Source organism: Sus scrofa, chromosome 5, assembly GCF_000003025.6.
Source record: "Sus scrofa isolate TJ Tabasco breed Duroc chromosome 5, Sscrofa11.1, whole genome shotgun sequence".
Classification (NCBI taxonomy): domain Eukaryota; kingdom Metazoa; phylum Chordata; class Mammalia; order Artiodactyla; family Suidae; genus Sus; species Sus scrofa.
This window is the reverse complement of record NC_010447.5, coordinates 98866439-98881400: the sequence shown is the minus strand read 5'-3', so window position 1 is coordinate 98881400 and position 14962 is coordinate 98866439. Positions and strand designations below refer to the sequence as shown.

Here is a 14962-nt window from a genome sequence, read left to right as displayed (position 1 = left end):
GCAGTCATCTGTATTTGCCAAGCGGTTAGCACATTCTTCTTTGAGAGTCCTGAAGTCACTGAGGGAAATAAACCTTTCACTCCACAGTGAGAATATTGAGCATATTTTTCATTATCACTTTGGATTGAGAAAATTGTTTTAGCAAATCTCAGAATCTATTGCTAGAGTAGAAAGTAGCCTTGAAACCATAAATGAGTCGTCAGATGCTGTTCGCAGCGATTTTTTTTCTGGTTTAGGCAATGGAATGATGGTAGAAGCTAGAGAACAGTTGAATGAAAGTAAGTGTACATTTTAAGTACAGAAATATATCATAGTAATAGTGCCAGAGTCTTGGTCTTCATAAGCCACTTAGTGACTTATCTTTCAAATTATGGCTGCTTGCATAGCATTTGAACTGGGCTTTTTCTACGTTTCCCCACATTCAAATACTGAATGTGTGAAACTCTTCCTAATGAATGGAATGGCCTGTGATATATATCAAAATGTGTAGCCAAAGATCTAGATGCCCCAGAAACAGCTCTGGCATCCCTCTCTGACTACCAATGAAGACAAGTGTTCAGTGAGCAACTACACATTTCTTTAAGCCAAGGGACTAATTGTTGGTACTTATTATGCTGAATAGATTGTAGAGATTTTAATGGGAATAGAAACATTAACATTGAGCTAGTACATAGTATACCAGTTCCTCAATTCTCATGGAAAAATTTTTACCATACAATTTTTGTAGGTCGTGAGTACTGAACAGTTTATTGCATATGCCTGAACCCACATCTTCCTGTAAAATTATTGCAATCAGTTCTCACAGAATGCTCTTCAGTGGTTTTCCTTTACTGCTGTGTGTAGGTATATAAAACAAGGCCCTGTTGCCAGGTTCTTTTCCTGCTGTTTACAAGAGGTACATGGTAAGGAATTAAAAGAAAAACTCCAGCATCCTAATTTTATAGCGGGTTGTTCTAAAGATTTACTATGCATTGGTTAAGTTGCAGGTTACACTGCAGTGACAAAGAGCCAAAGTAACCGTGGCTTAAAGAAGATAGAGCTTTATTCTTTCGTGTAATATCTGAGCATGTGCAGTCCAGCGCTGATAAGATGGCGCCATGGGCTTTCTGGAACCCGGCTCCTTTGCTTTTGTTCCCTTGCCATCTTAGTGGTGTCACCCTCTCCAAGCGGTCCAAGATGCCTCTTTATCACATCAGCACTTCAGCTAACAGGAAGAGGGAGAGAAAGGGTCCATGGTGGGTGTACCCATGCTCCCTAAGAGCGTATCACAGGCACTGCCACACCACACTTCCTCCCAGACAATCGGCCACACCTAGCCGCAAGGAAGGCTGGGAAACTTTATCTTTATTCTGAGAAGCCGAGAACCGAGCCAACTTTTATTGCTCTAGAGGAAGGGGAGGGGAGATACTGAGATGCTAGCATAAGGAGCAGTCTCTGTCCCAGTGTAGGCAAAAGCATCTTGTAAACTCCTAGATATTCTCCAGCATTAGCTACCATACTGTTGACAGTTAAGATTCTGATTTTGCTGAAGTTCTTTTGGTGACATGGTTAAGCTGATTGATCCTTTCCGCATTCATCCATTCACTCAGGGAAACAATTATTAAGCATGTCTTTTGTTTCTGATGTATTTCCCTATCTACTTCCTAATATTTAAGAAGTGCTATAGTGTTTAGGTACTCCAAATACTGTTAGTTAAGTGGACACACAGCTGACCAGTAGCACACGTCCTTTATGACATGAAAAATCGAATTCCTGACCAACCCTTCCCAACCTGCACCCCAGCCAGCTGCGTTACTTACAGCATTTACCATGTCAGTTGATGGCAACTCCATTTTCTCAAAAGCGCTAACTAACGCTTGGGAGTCTTCCATGCTTTGCCCTTTTTCTTTTCACCCTCCATCATTTCATCAAGCAAATCCTCTGTCTTCAAAAGGACACGCAGGACATGACCTTTTACCACCTCCACTGGTACCATCATGGACCAAGCCGCCATCATCCTTCAGCAGATTTTAAGCAAGTCTTTAAGGCGATCTCCGTGCTTCTGTTTTCTTGCCTTTTAGCATGTCTTTTAATGTTTTGTTGAGCCCAAACGTGATGTATCAGGTAAGAGGAACTTAGATAAATAGGCTTAATGTGCGTTTTAAGGTTAATCTGGCTCTGCGTGGGGTATAGGTTCAACATTTGCTGTAGCTGGCGGTGCCAGAGGCTCATTTTTCCCTGGTGTCTTGCCAGTTTCTTGGCTCTTCGGTGTGAGAACCTGGTGGGGGTCTTTGAGGTAAAACCCACCCAAGAGAAGGTCTCTGGCTGTGATCCCAGGAGTTGCTCACTCTCTCTCAGCTCTTCCACATTCAGCTCCCAGCAGTCTCCTCAAAATTGCCAGGACTTGTTCCTATCAGTTTCTGTTCCAGGTCATCTTATCTCTGTGTGACTGGATTTTCCTGTCTCTTCAGATTTCAGAGTGAAGATTTGCCCTGTGCCTTCCATTCACTGATGCTTCCAAGATAAGTCTTTGCTCCCCGAGGGAGTCTCCCCTCTGTCTCCTCCACCTGCTTTGGTCCAGTGTTGCATTATCATGAAGGTGCTTCATGGAAAATGTCTACCTTTACAAAACTTCAGCGATTCCTCTGCTTCTGCCTTTCCTAGTGTTCCATCCTCTTTCCGTGATTTGTTTCTCCCCTAACACTGAGGATCCTTTGGCATACTATATTTTCCACATTTTCATGTTTCCTGGATGAGTGTGTTATCAGTGTGCACTAAAATGTATGGCACAAGAAGCCAGGGAGTTGTCCATTTGTTTAATGCTATATACGTAGTGACTACGACAGTGCCTGGTAGAAAGTATTCGGTAATGAACCCATTGGTGGAAAAATGTCAGTCATAATCCTTCTCCTTAAAGAGTTTATAGAATCTGCTTAGAGATAAGATGTACATGCAGTAAAGGAAGTGCAAGTGGACACCAGGCTGTTGATACACCAGGGACTGAGGAGTTTTCAGTGATAGCAGAGAGAGCGTTGAGAGTGGAGTTAGTTGTGCCCTCCATGACTGCCTTCTATGACTTGTACTTCTGTGTGGATACAAGGCAGAACTTTTAAAATCCAGATTTCTTATTTTTTCTATTTACATGCTGATGATATAGTTCTGGCTACAGTTCCTTCCTTAGTAATTAGGAGATTGGTAGTCATCTTCCTTAAGGTAGATTTTTCTTAGTCTGTAATGTTATTTGATCCTAGAAAAAAGATTAAAAACCCTTGGGAGTTCCTGTTGTGGTATGTGGAAACAAACCCAACTAGTATCCATGAGGACGTGGGTTGATCCCTGGCCCCATTTAGTGGGTTAAGGATCCAGTGTTGCCTTGAGCTATGGTGTAGGTCGCAGATGTGGCTTCGATCTGGCATTGCTGTGGGTGTGGCGGAGGCTGGAAGCTGTAGTTTCAGTTTGACCTCTAGCCTGGGAACTTCCATGTGCTGCAAGTGCAGCTCTGAAAAAATAAAAATGAAAACCTTTTAAAGCTAGACTTTCTGAGATTACAGCTATTCCATTAAGTTCGTTTTTCCCTCCTCTTTGGGAAGCCTTTGCAAATTTTGGAGTACTTTAACAGAATATGATTTTAAGCCACATGAAGCACTATGCATGAAAGCTGCTGCCTTTAGGAACGGGTCCTGCAGACAGCTGCCAGTCATTAACTGATTGGATGCAAATGATGATGGGTAGATCCTGTCACAGTGACTGTGTTGCTAATTTATAGATTAAATATAGGTAACGGAAGGAGAAATGATCGCTGATTTGGACTACATAAACCGAAAGTCCTATCTCAGCATGTGGTTGATAACGTCAGGAAAATACTAGACATAGTTGGTAGCTATAGTTTGCTAATTTCACAATGACTCTTCGTGTTGATAATGTCAGGAAAATAATAGACATAGTTGATTACTATAGTTTGCTAATTTCATAATGACTCTTCGTGTTTTTGTGCTTAAGAAGGAGGAAATTTTCTCTGATGATCGCTTTAATGAGCAAGCCACATAAGAGTTGAAAGGGATTTTTTTTTTTAAGTGTGTGTTTAAAAAATACCATGTTCTGTAGAACTATATTGATTAGTATTTGCTTGCAAAATGCTTTCTTAATTCATTACAAAGTGGTTAAATGTATGATCACTTTTCTTCTTGGCCTCTAGCCTCATCTAAATACCCATGTGTCTTTGGCTCTTGGAGAATTTGGCATCATTGACTTCTGCCGCTGTGGCTTTCAAGGTGTGCAACACAACTTTGACTGTCTTTTTCTCATTTTCCACAGCTCTCTTTTGTGTGGTTTTGCCTCCTCGCAAAATTGATTTATTCTTCAAGTTTCTGTCCAAAGACTGCCTTCATTTTCCTTTCTTTATAGAGTCTAGAGCTCTGCCTGGTTTATAGGACAGGGTCGATTCATGTGTCCTTGAATTCTAAGTTATTTTCTCCGTGACTTTATGTCTACATGGAATTTCTCTCCACCTGGATGATTTGTCTGCATCTCAAGCTCATCACCAGTCTTCCCCACAACTGCCTACTCACTGATTTCTTATTAGTTAAGGTCAAAGCATAGACTAACAAAGTTATAGATAAACAGATCGGTGAGCACATATACATAAAAAAGAATGATAACATGTAGGCAAGATATCTGGTTTACTAAAAGGCATTTACTCTTTTTTTCAAGTTATACATTAACGATCAACTCGCTCTTTAGAAGGGTAGGTGTATTAACTATCAGTTTGCTTTAGAGAGTATATATATGACTGTGACTTTTAATCGTTTGGAAATAGTTTCTTAAAATAATTAGGAACAGTTAGGCAGGGTTTGTCCTAGGAAGATTTCCCAAGGTAATGTTTATTTTAAAGTCTGTTTCTAATGTCTGTGTGAATGGGTAGATATAAAGGTGTATGTGTGGTGATGCTCATGTTTGAAACTCCAAAGGCGATTACTGACACCTTCCATCTTCAGCCCCTCCTTATGCAAACGACAAGTATTGCCCGTTTAGATACAGAACAGCAGACAGTAAGTAGTTCTTTCAGCCATGCAACGTTTGAGAGTTTTTCTTTTTTCCTGGATTTCTGGACAATTGATAGTTCTATTTTAACTTCACGTGGTTGCAGCGTTCAAGAAACAGCTATGTTGAAGGCATATCATTTGATGCAGGAAACAATTCAACATTTCAGTGAAATTTAAACCTCAGTCATGTGAAACTTGACTAATTCCTTGTGGATTTTATGGTCTGAATTTTTGATCACATCTCATTGACTGTATTCTTTAACTATGGGGTATTGCAATTAACCAGCTAGCTTTGAAATTGTGTAATAAATTTTATTGTATTTCTTAGATAATTTGTCATGTTACTTCTGAAGCAAGATGAAAACATTTCAAAAGAGAGTCATATTTATATAAAAAATACAATTTAGCAGTTGAGTCAGGAAGGAAAACCAGGCTAATGTTTTATAAGACTGGCTGCCTGAGTTAAAAAGCTGTAAAACACAGATTTTTTTTTTTTTTTTGCTTATGGAGGTTACCAGGCTAGGGGTCCAATCAAGCTATAGCTGCCAGCCTACACCACAGCCACAGCAACATCAGATCCAAGCTGTGTCTGCGACCTCCACCACAGCTCTCGGCAACACTGGATCCTTAACCCACTGAGCAAGGACAAGGATCAAACCCACAACCTCGTGGTTCCAAGTCGGATTCGTTTCCACTGTGCCACCATGGGAACTCCCAGATTTTGTTTTTAACAGAGAAATGTGATAGGAGATATTGAGCTAAAAGGCCCCCCAAAAAGGCTGATGGAGAGAAAAATTAACAAAGTGGAATCTGGCTTCTCTACGGTAAAGAAATTCTGTGCTTCTCTCAGTTTGTCTCTTCTCTTTTGAGTAGAAAAAATATGTATAAAAGAATGGGGCTGACAAGAATAAAACGAGTATGTTTCATTGGCTCAACCAACAGTTAAAGAAGTCAATATGCTGAATTGTCAAGGTCCCTGTTAAACATTTGATTCTTGTGAAAATCCACTGTTTAGTTTCTCAGTTGAGACAGAATAAGTCACAGTAGTTCAAAAGCAGGTGGTTTCCTTGCCTCTAAGAATGGAGTGAAACATAAATCTTTTCTTCATGTCCAGCTCTAACACCTACAAGTACAGTTGTGTAGGAAAAAATACCGGCCCGTAACAGACTCAGTGAAAATGATTCTGTGGTGTGTTATGGATGAAGCAGGTGACTGACTTGCTAGCTTATCTTTGAGATTATCCATAACAAAGCTTTGAGAATGTTTATGAGTTTTGAAAACCCTCAAACCTCAAATTAGTATTGCCTTAGGTTGAATGTATTTACCAGTTGTTCTATTCCAAAGGAACTGGAACTCACCTATCAGTAAAATAAGTATGAAGGTATATTATTCTGATTTCCCTATTAGTTTTTATATTTGATTCTTAAAATTCTCTAACATTTATTTGGCTGTCTTTTATTAAATACATGTGAAATATATCATTCATTGAGAAATATATACACACATATCATATATACTGCATAAAGAAAGCTATTAAAAGAAAGACCCATTTCACAGATTAAGGAACAGCTCTTACCAGTATCACGGATGCCCCCTTCACGTCTCTCCTTATTTCACAGCTTTGTTTCTTTCATTTGGGTTCTTATTTCTTACTGAAACCCCCATTACACTATCAAACCAAAGTGATGGCAGCAAGATTTTTGTTTCATTCTTGTTGAAATAGGAATGTTTTAAATGTTTCACCATTAATTATGCATATTTTATAGATTTTTCAGTAGACAGCTTTTATCAGTAGAGTTTTCTTATTTCTTATTTAAGATCTATTTTTTGGAATTAATACCGATAATGATTTAATACTGATAATAATAGGGCCCTCCCCCATTAAACCTTTTATGTTAGTGATTTATATTCATGGATTTTCTAATGTTGAACCTCCTTAGAATTCCTGGAATTAAGCCCAAGAATTACTTATAATGTATTTTCATATTTATATTCTAAATTTGGTTTTCACCCATGTTCCTGAGTGAGAGGGACCTGTCCTTTGAGGGGCCTTGATTTGTGTGGCTTCTTCCATTTGTCGTAGCTCAAATCCTAAACCCTGGTAGCTTCGTTTTGCAGCTATGTGCGGGGCGAATGCCACCTTCGGAACTGTGTAACCTTGTGCATCCCTGCTTTTGAGCAGTTTCTAGGCTTGGGATTCCCCTTCCTTTCCCACCAATTAATACATGCATTAACGAATATTTGTACTTTCCACCCAGCATTTTATGTGCCTGGGATGAGGAGGAAGTCTCTCGACCTTGAGTGTCATCCTCCTGCCAGAAAGAGGAACCTCAGCTATATCCTTAAACCTGACGTCTATGAAGGAATCGGTTAGCTCTGTCAGAAGGTATCTTTGAGAATAGAGTTGTTTGTTTAAGACGTAGCTGATGGTTTTGAAATTTAAAATTTTCCTTCAACCAAAGAGAACCGCACTGCTGAAGTAAGCTAAAACGTATGTTAGGGACTGTCTTAGGCAAAGTCGCCTTACAGGTATATGGCTCTCATAAATACACAAGGGTGAGAATGTGTTTGTTTTCTGCTATAATATAAACTTACAGATAACGTCACAGAGCATCTTTTCAAGACGACAAACACGTTTTTAGTGTTGTCTTATTACGCAGGCACACCTATTGCTGGTGACTGTGGAAGTCGAGGGAAATTCCAGTGAAGTCTCAAGGGGTTATGGAAAAATCTGAGATGCTTCGAGTCGTATAATTATTGAAAAGACTTGGCTATAGAGGACTGTTTCTATGTAGCTATGGGAAGATAGCTAAAACAAAGTGTGAGCTCTATTTTTATGCATATGGGTATAAATTAGAAATCTCTTTCTTTTAGCTTTTATGCATATGAGTGTTAAATTTGTTTGTAATTTAACAATTGAATCTTATCATCCAGAGGGATCTAGCAGGAACATATATATGTGTTTATTAAAAAATTAAGGATCGAGGCGTTCCCGTCGTGGCTCAGTGGTTAGCGAATCCAACTAGGAACCATAAGGTTGAGGGTTCGATCCTTGGCCTAGCTCAGTGGGTTAAGGATCCGACGTTGCCATGAGCTGTGGTGTAGATACAGACGGCTGATCCAGTGCTGTGGTTGGTGTAGTCTCAGATGCAGCTCAGATCTGATGGATGTGGCTGTGGTGTAGGCCGGCGGCTATAGCTCCCATTAGACCCCTAGGCTGGGAACCTCCACATGCCATGGGTGCGGCCCTAAGAATAAAAAAAAAAAAAAAAAATTAAGGATCGAAACTGAAAATTTTTATTTTTTTTTTGGTTTGTTTGTTTTTGTTTTTTGGGGGGGCCTAGATTCCCATGCTAGGGGTCAAATCAGAGCTGTAGCTACCGGCCTACACCACAGCCACAGCAACGCTAGATCCTAGCTGCATCTGCCGCCTACACCACAGCTCATGGCAACGCCAGATTCTTAACCCACTGAGAGAGGCCAGGGATCGAACCTGTGTCCTCATGGATGCTAGTCAGTTTTGTTTCCACTGAGCCATGACGGCAACTCAGAAAGTTTTGATTTAAAAATGGTAATGTTAACAAGTAAGAAACCACAATCTGATTTGATTAAATAATAAAGAGAAACAAACATACACACACACACACACAAATCCCTTCTTGAGGGCAGACTATAATAGAGGCTTTATGGTACCTTGTATTTAGGGTTCTAAATCCCAATAATGCCAGCTGCCACTCTGAACATGTGTTCAGTCATCTTAAAACAGCGTAATTCGATTCCTTCGTGTAAAACACCATGGGCTCTTATTAAAATATCAACATTTTTATCTTTGGGGGAGTTGTGTAAGCGTACATTTTAATTAGGAGAGCTTTCTCTCTAGTTATTTTAAGTTTAGAAAGAAGGAACTGGATTAGATACGAGATACAATAGCTGAGAGTCAGATTTTGACAGGAACAGATAACTGAGCCATCAATGAACCTTATTCCTTAAAATGCAGTTCTTTGCCTGGATGGCAGAGGAAACTTGCAATTACTATGTTTGGGGCTTGGTGTTTTACAACTGGGATTTTGTATAATAAAGAAGTGTGATCAACATTTTTTTTTTCTCTTCCTCTCTTCTCTTTCCTTAGGAGAAGAGGAAATTTCTCAAGTTAAATATCAAAAGAGTACCAGCAGAGACTCGATCAGAGATATTTTGCAATAATGTCTGTTTTTACTTTATAAGTTGGCTTAGTCTCTTTGGGTTTTACAGATAAGCTTTGGTGGTTTGCAGTCCTGGTGTAGAATAGCTCATTTCTCTCCTCAGTCTGTTTTCAAGTAGTCTGAGTATTTTCCAAGGATGGCTTCAAGTCATGTTCATGCTAGTGGTTAAAACTGAATGGTCTTGTCCAGATTCATGTGAGTGTTGAAAAACAGCTTTAAGTGGAGATGAGTTTCTGGGCTTCCGTAAAAAAACATGAGCCTGTTAATTACTGATAGTGTACAAATCCATGTGTTGTGCATTTTTCTAATCTCCAATCACAATGATATATTTGAAATTATGTTTGCTCCTGGATTTCTCTTATTAGGACGTGATGGTACAGGATTGAAAGAATCTCTTTTGTTCTTACACCTGAGGACAATGATTTTTTTTTTTTTAACTGTTTAAGAAACTGTATTTTTATTTATTTATTTATTTATTTACTGTTTAAGAAACTGTATTTTATTTATTTATTTATTTATTTACTGTTTAAGAAACTGTATTTTTATTTTATTTCATTTTTTTTATAATTTTTTTTTTATTTTCCCACTGTACAGCAAGGGGGTCAGGTTATCCTTACATGTATACATTACAATTACATTTTTCCTCCAAGGACAATGATTTTGAGACAGTTTTTTTGCGTGGGTGACACAGTCACTCAAGTTCTTGGTGTGCCATGCCTTTGTGCTCCGTGGTGTGATTCTGGAAGAAAGAGGCTTCAGTGGTCCTTTGCTTGGGGGCCTGCGTGCTTTAGTTATGGCTGTTGGTTCTCAGCTCCTTTTTAAATGAAGCCTGCCGTAGGTATTTACTTCTGAGGTTTTAAGTTAAAAGTGTAGGCTGGAAGAAGTATATCCTAACCCCAATCCTGATGATTTCATAGGAAAATACAGCTTCTCTATGGGTTTTCATCAGCCTGAAATGTAAATTATTGGAATGTCCACATAATTTAGGCCACATGGGTGGAATATATGGATAATGCTTCTACAACCACATATCTCGTCATAACTTCTAGCTGGTAATCTTCATTAATCACTAATATGTGTCCTGTGGTTGTGGTTGGTATAAAAGATGCCTTCATGGCCCCTGAGAATTTTCTGTGGGGATCCAATCTAGTTAAGATTAGAGCTTTAGGAAAATGGGCCAGCCCTTCTCTTTCTTCTGATGCTCAACCGATGAGACGATGTTATTTTAGGTAGTTGACCTTCTGGCTCTTCCTTCTCTTTTACCCCTCTGTGTGCTAGCTTCCGGTCACCATTTGGAAGCATGTTTTTCTGAGGTGTGTGTTTTAAGATGGTTAAATGAGTCACGGCCCTCTTTGTTCCAGTACTCTGTGTTTCGAGTGACGTCAGAATGCCTCATCCAAATGCACAGCCTTTGAAGAACCCTCATCTAGCGGTTCTGTAGCAACAGAAAAGCTGAACCTCCCTCTTTTTTTTCTCTTGCACATTGTTGGCTGAATGTACAAAAGGAAATACATTCAAATGACAGTTGCCTAAGATTTGTGCATGTAGCAAAGGTAATTGATATTTTTAGAAATTTATTGCCGTCATTTAGTAGTTAATTTTTCCTTTCTTCTCAGTAATATTTGTGATTTTGTTACTCACATAAATATTTTATTCTTGACATTTGTATTTTTCCTGATCATTTCTTACTCTGGAAAGTGCCCTTTCCTCCAGGTCTTAACTCACTTTTCCAACGTTTAACACGAGCTCCGAAGTTGAAAGTGACTGTCCAAAATTAATATATCGAAGTTAATGTAGGGTGTAAAAGGTGTTCTGATGTACTGCATTTCTGATGCACTACATTTTTATCTTAGGAGCAGATTTTTTAAAAGTAAAATGTAATCTTTATGATTTTTGTATTTTTCTTGTCTTAAAAGTGGCTTCGATAGTATTTCATGTTGCTTTGAGCTTTCTTTTTCTTGGCCTGGATTGTCTTGGAAATGAACTTCTCAATAGCATGCCCATGGGCACTGAATAGAGCAGAGGTACCCTAAAAGTGAATACCTAACCATTTATGCTGTTTATGGATGATAATCTGTTAGTGACATATTACTCCTTTTCCATAATACTATACTTTGCGGAGAGTTCTACCTCCGTTATCTTATTTAATCATCGCAGTGCGGCTGGAGTTTCACTTGGGCAAGCTTTGTTACACCTATTTTACAGATGAGAAACTAAGAGAGAGGCAAAGGCTTAGGGAGAAAAGACCATTACGGTAAGGAGGGCAGACTCTGCGGCGAGGTAGGTACGGGGCTGATCCTCGCCCAGGCCTTGGATACCGGTTCGCGCAGCCTCTCTGAGCCTCTAGGGGCTCATCTGTGCAGTGAGTGTAGCAGTACCGCCGTGGGGGATGGGGGACTGACTGGGGGTCGCCTCCCCTTGCCCAGGATTTGGTCTGTAGTACATGTTGCCTTCCTTTTGCTAATGAGAAATAAAGAGTTTGGTAATTTACTTCATGCACCCAGATCTAAGTGGCGATAGAACTAGATCTAAAAGCTTAGCTTTGGGGTGTTTTGTTTTATGCTTCCACATCTCATTTCCTTTTAGTTGACCTATAGTGGGAAGCTAACCTGGGGCTGTTAGATGGTGGGGACCCACTTAAAGGGTGACAAGAGTCACTATGAGATAAAGTAGATTATGAGACCAGATTATAAAACAGCCAAAGAGGGAATTTTGTTTTTAAATCCCCCCCCCACCCCGCCCCTGGAGTTGTTTAGAATACTGGAACTCTTTCCTTTTCTCAGAGTTCTTCACCATTGAGAACTGAGCCATGCGCAAATCCAGCCAAATGTGACAGAGACAAGCCATTAGAGATTCTCTGGGACACTTCTGTTAGGAAATCAGAAACAACTCAACGACTCTTTATAATTTGCAGTCAATCAGTGGTCCTGGCTGAATGACTTCATGGGCTAAGAGGTTGGCTAGATACAGGGAATTTCTGATGAGTCTTTCCTGCATTGGTATGTGTGTCTTTTATATCAACAGGGTCACTATTTATGGTGTATGCCAATTCTGTGTTCACCGAGTGTTTTATATGGACTGCTTTCACCAGTGTTAACAGGCAGAGAAGGGTCTGTTGGTAAGATTTGAGGAGCGCCTCAAAGCTCAGGTACTTCTGAATTCTTCCCCCTCATCCAGTCTTTTTGTTGTAAACACAATTGTATTTACTATCTTCATATATAATACTGTGCATATTGCTCTTAGGGACATGGAGCCGATTTTTTGTTTTGTTTTGATGGAGAGGCCATGGGAAAAATTCTGAGGACTGATGGGAAATGAATGAGTGAAAGCAGGCACGGGTAAGACCCAGCTTGGTGAACAATGTGTGGTTCTAATAACAGACCCTGAACTACGGATGTGGGACTGCTCGTGGCCAAAGTCAGAATATAGTAGAGAGTGCAGATGATAAAATGCTAGGGCATAACCCTAAGTAGGTTAAAACAGCAACAATGACAAAACGGCACTGAATTGTATATGTGGAGATTGCAATTATATAATTGACAATTGTTATAGTGACTAACAATGGTGTCAAGATAATATTAACATATTATTGCAATACTAAATTTTATTTTTTTGTTGTTTTTAATACTTTTTTCCCTTATTAGGAATAAATTTATTTTCAGGTCCATCTGAGTAACCAAAGGTAGGAAAACAAGAGATATAGTCGTATATTATAAAATTGCTATAATTAGGATAACAGAAAAGCATATAGTATATGTAGTCTGGTATCACACAAATCATAATTCTTAAATTATGTCTACTTTTTCCACTTAACATTTTAACGAGACAATTTTTTTTTAATCCATTCAACATTATGTTCTTTTCTGTCCTAATCCAAGGTATAATTACTTCAGTAAAAATAAATTCTTGTAGGCTTATAAGGGCTCTTAGTTCCCTGGAGTCATATGAAGTGACTATCATATAATTCCTAAGAAGCCCCGGCTACAAATGTTGACCTTCTTACAATCTCTATTAATAGAGGGAGTGGAATGCATTCTGGACGAAAAGACAAATACAAACAAAAAGCCCATTGACACTTATCTCAAGTTTCATGCAGTTAAGTAGCTCTTTTTCCCCTCCCTCTGCTTCCTTTTTTCCCTCTTCGTTGAGGTTAGAAAGTTTAACCTCATTATCCTTTATATTTTCAAATGACAGTTCTCTAACTTAACATCTTTGGAACACATCTGAAGTCCAAGTGTCCTCTGGTGATGAAAAGCAAGGGCTTTGGAACCAAACAGACACAACGTTTCGCTCCACTGGCTTTGAAGTGTCCCTTTCTCGGAGGCACAGTGTCTTCATCCAGTACCAACTGGACGATAGCCTTTGTTAGGTGGATTAAAAGGGTTCAGATAAACATAACACGTAGCCCCCAAATAGGTCTATAATCTGAAGAAAAACAAATCTTATCAGATACACTAGGCACTCCTGAATTTATCTTCTTTTGCAGCCAGTCTGGTTTCGAGAACTGGCAAGATTTCAACATATAACCCTTTTTGGGTGGTAGCGTTCTGATTTCAAACAAGCAACTCGGGAGGAAGCAAGATTTAGGGTTTATCACCTTATTTAAAGCAATGAAATGTCTCATTTTTGCCAGATCTTTACATAGAACTTGATACAGGGAACCAAGGCATATGTTACAAGTTCGGAGGCGCAGATAAATGATAGCTGAAGGCGGAAGTCAAAGATGAGAGGTCTTGCTGACTGTGGTGGCTGTGTTCTCAGTGCACCAGTGAAACGAAGGCTGGCTTGATAACCCTGAGGCATAATTACTTGCCTGCATATTAAGTAGTTAAGATTTTAATATCAATATTAAGAGATTCATTCATCCTGTTAGCTAATTTTTCAAAGAGCAATGCAGGCCCTAATCATAAGAAAATTATTGCAACTTTTTTATAGTAAGTGAATATAAATATCTTCAAACTTTTAGTATAAAGTAAACAATATTCTTTACATGCCTGCTTAAATCACCCTGCATTGATTTCGAAAGATGGGTCAAGAGCTATGAAATTGCAGTGGTTACTTGAGAGTACATATGCATTTCTAGGCTTAGAACTACTGCATTTGAATGAGGGCTTTGAACGAATTTTGGAGAGAATCATTGTTGTATATCACTTGTAACATTTCTCGAAGGAGTTCACCTTCAGTTTTCTCTTTAGAAGCACTTTTGCAGAATGGGAAAATTTAATTGTTTTTCTGCCTTTCAAAGAACATAAAATAAACGGTGGCAGATTGTGGACTAAGTACAAGGGGAGCTTTCTTTGCGAATTAAGGTCAAGTTTCTTCGTAAGTGGATACCTTTTAGATGCAGTTAAATATCCATGTGAAGGGCCTTTGGGATATGAGTTATTCTTGCATCTTTGCTTCCTGGTTTGTTTGTTTTTTTTAATGAGAAATTTTGTTTCTTCTTGAAAATAAAATAACTTTACAGATGAGATTTCCTAAAGCTTATCTGGTGATATCCAGACATATCTGTTTACTTCTCCTTCAAATGAATCAGCATATATGCCTAGTCCTATGAAATAGGTCATGTACTTGGTAAACAAGGCTCTTTGAATAACTCTGTCCCATGGAAGACATCTTCAGGGCATTTACGAATTCTTGATAAATGTACCTAAATCCCCAGTGTCTTTGAGCAACAACCATTTGTCTACATAGGTAGAGTGTATTCTATTTCCATTGCATTAACTAGAAAATGTGACA

The 14962-nt window shown here is 39.0% G+C and overlaps 1 protein-coding gene across 1 annotated transcript in view; it reads left to right on the top strand.

The window, feature by feature from the left end:
• The window catches only part of TMTC2 (transmembrane and tetratricopeptide repeat containing 2), a 389840-nt gene that overhangs the window by 203843 nt on the left and 171035 nt on the right, over positions 1-14962 (top strand).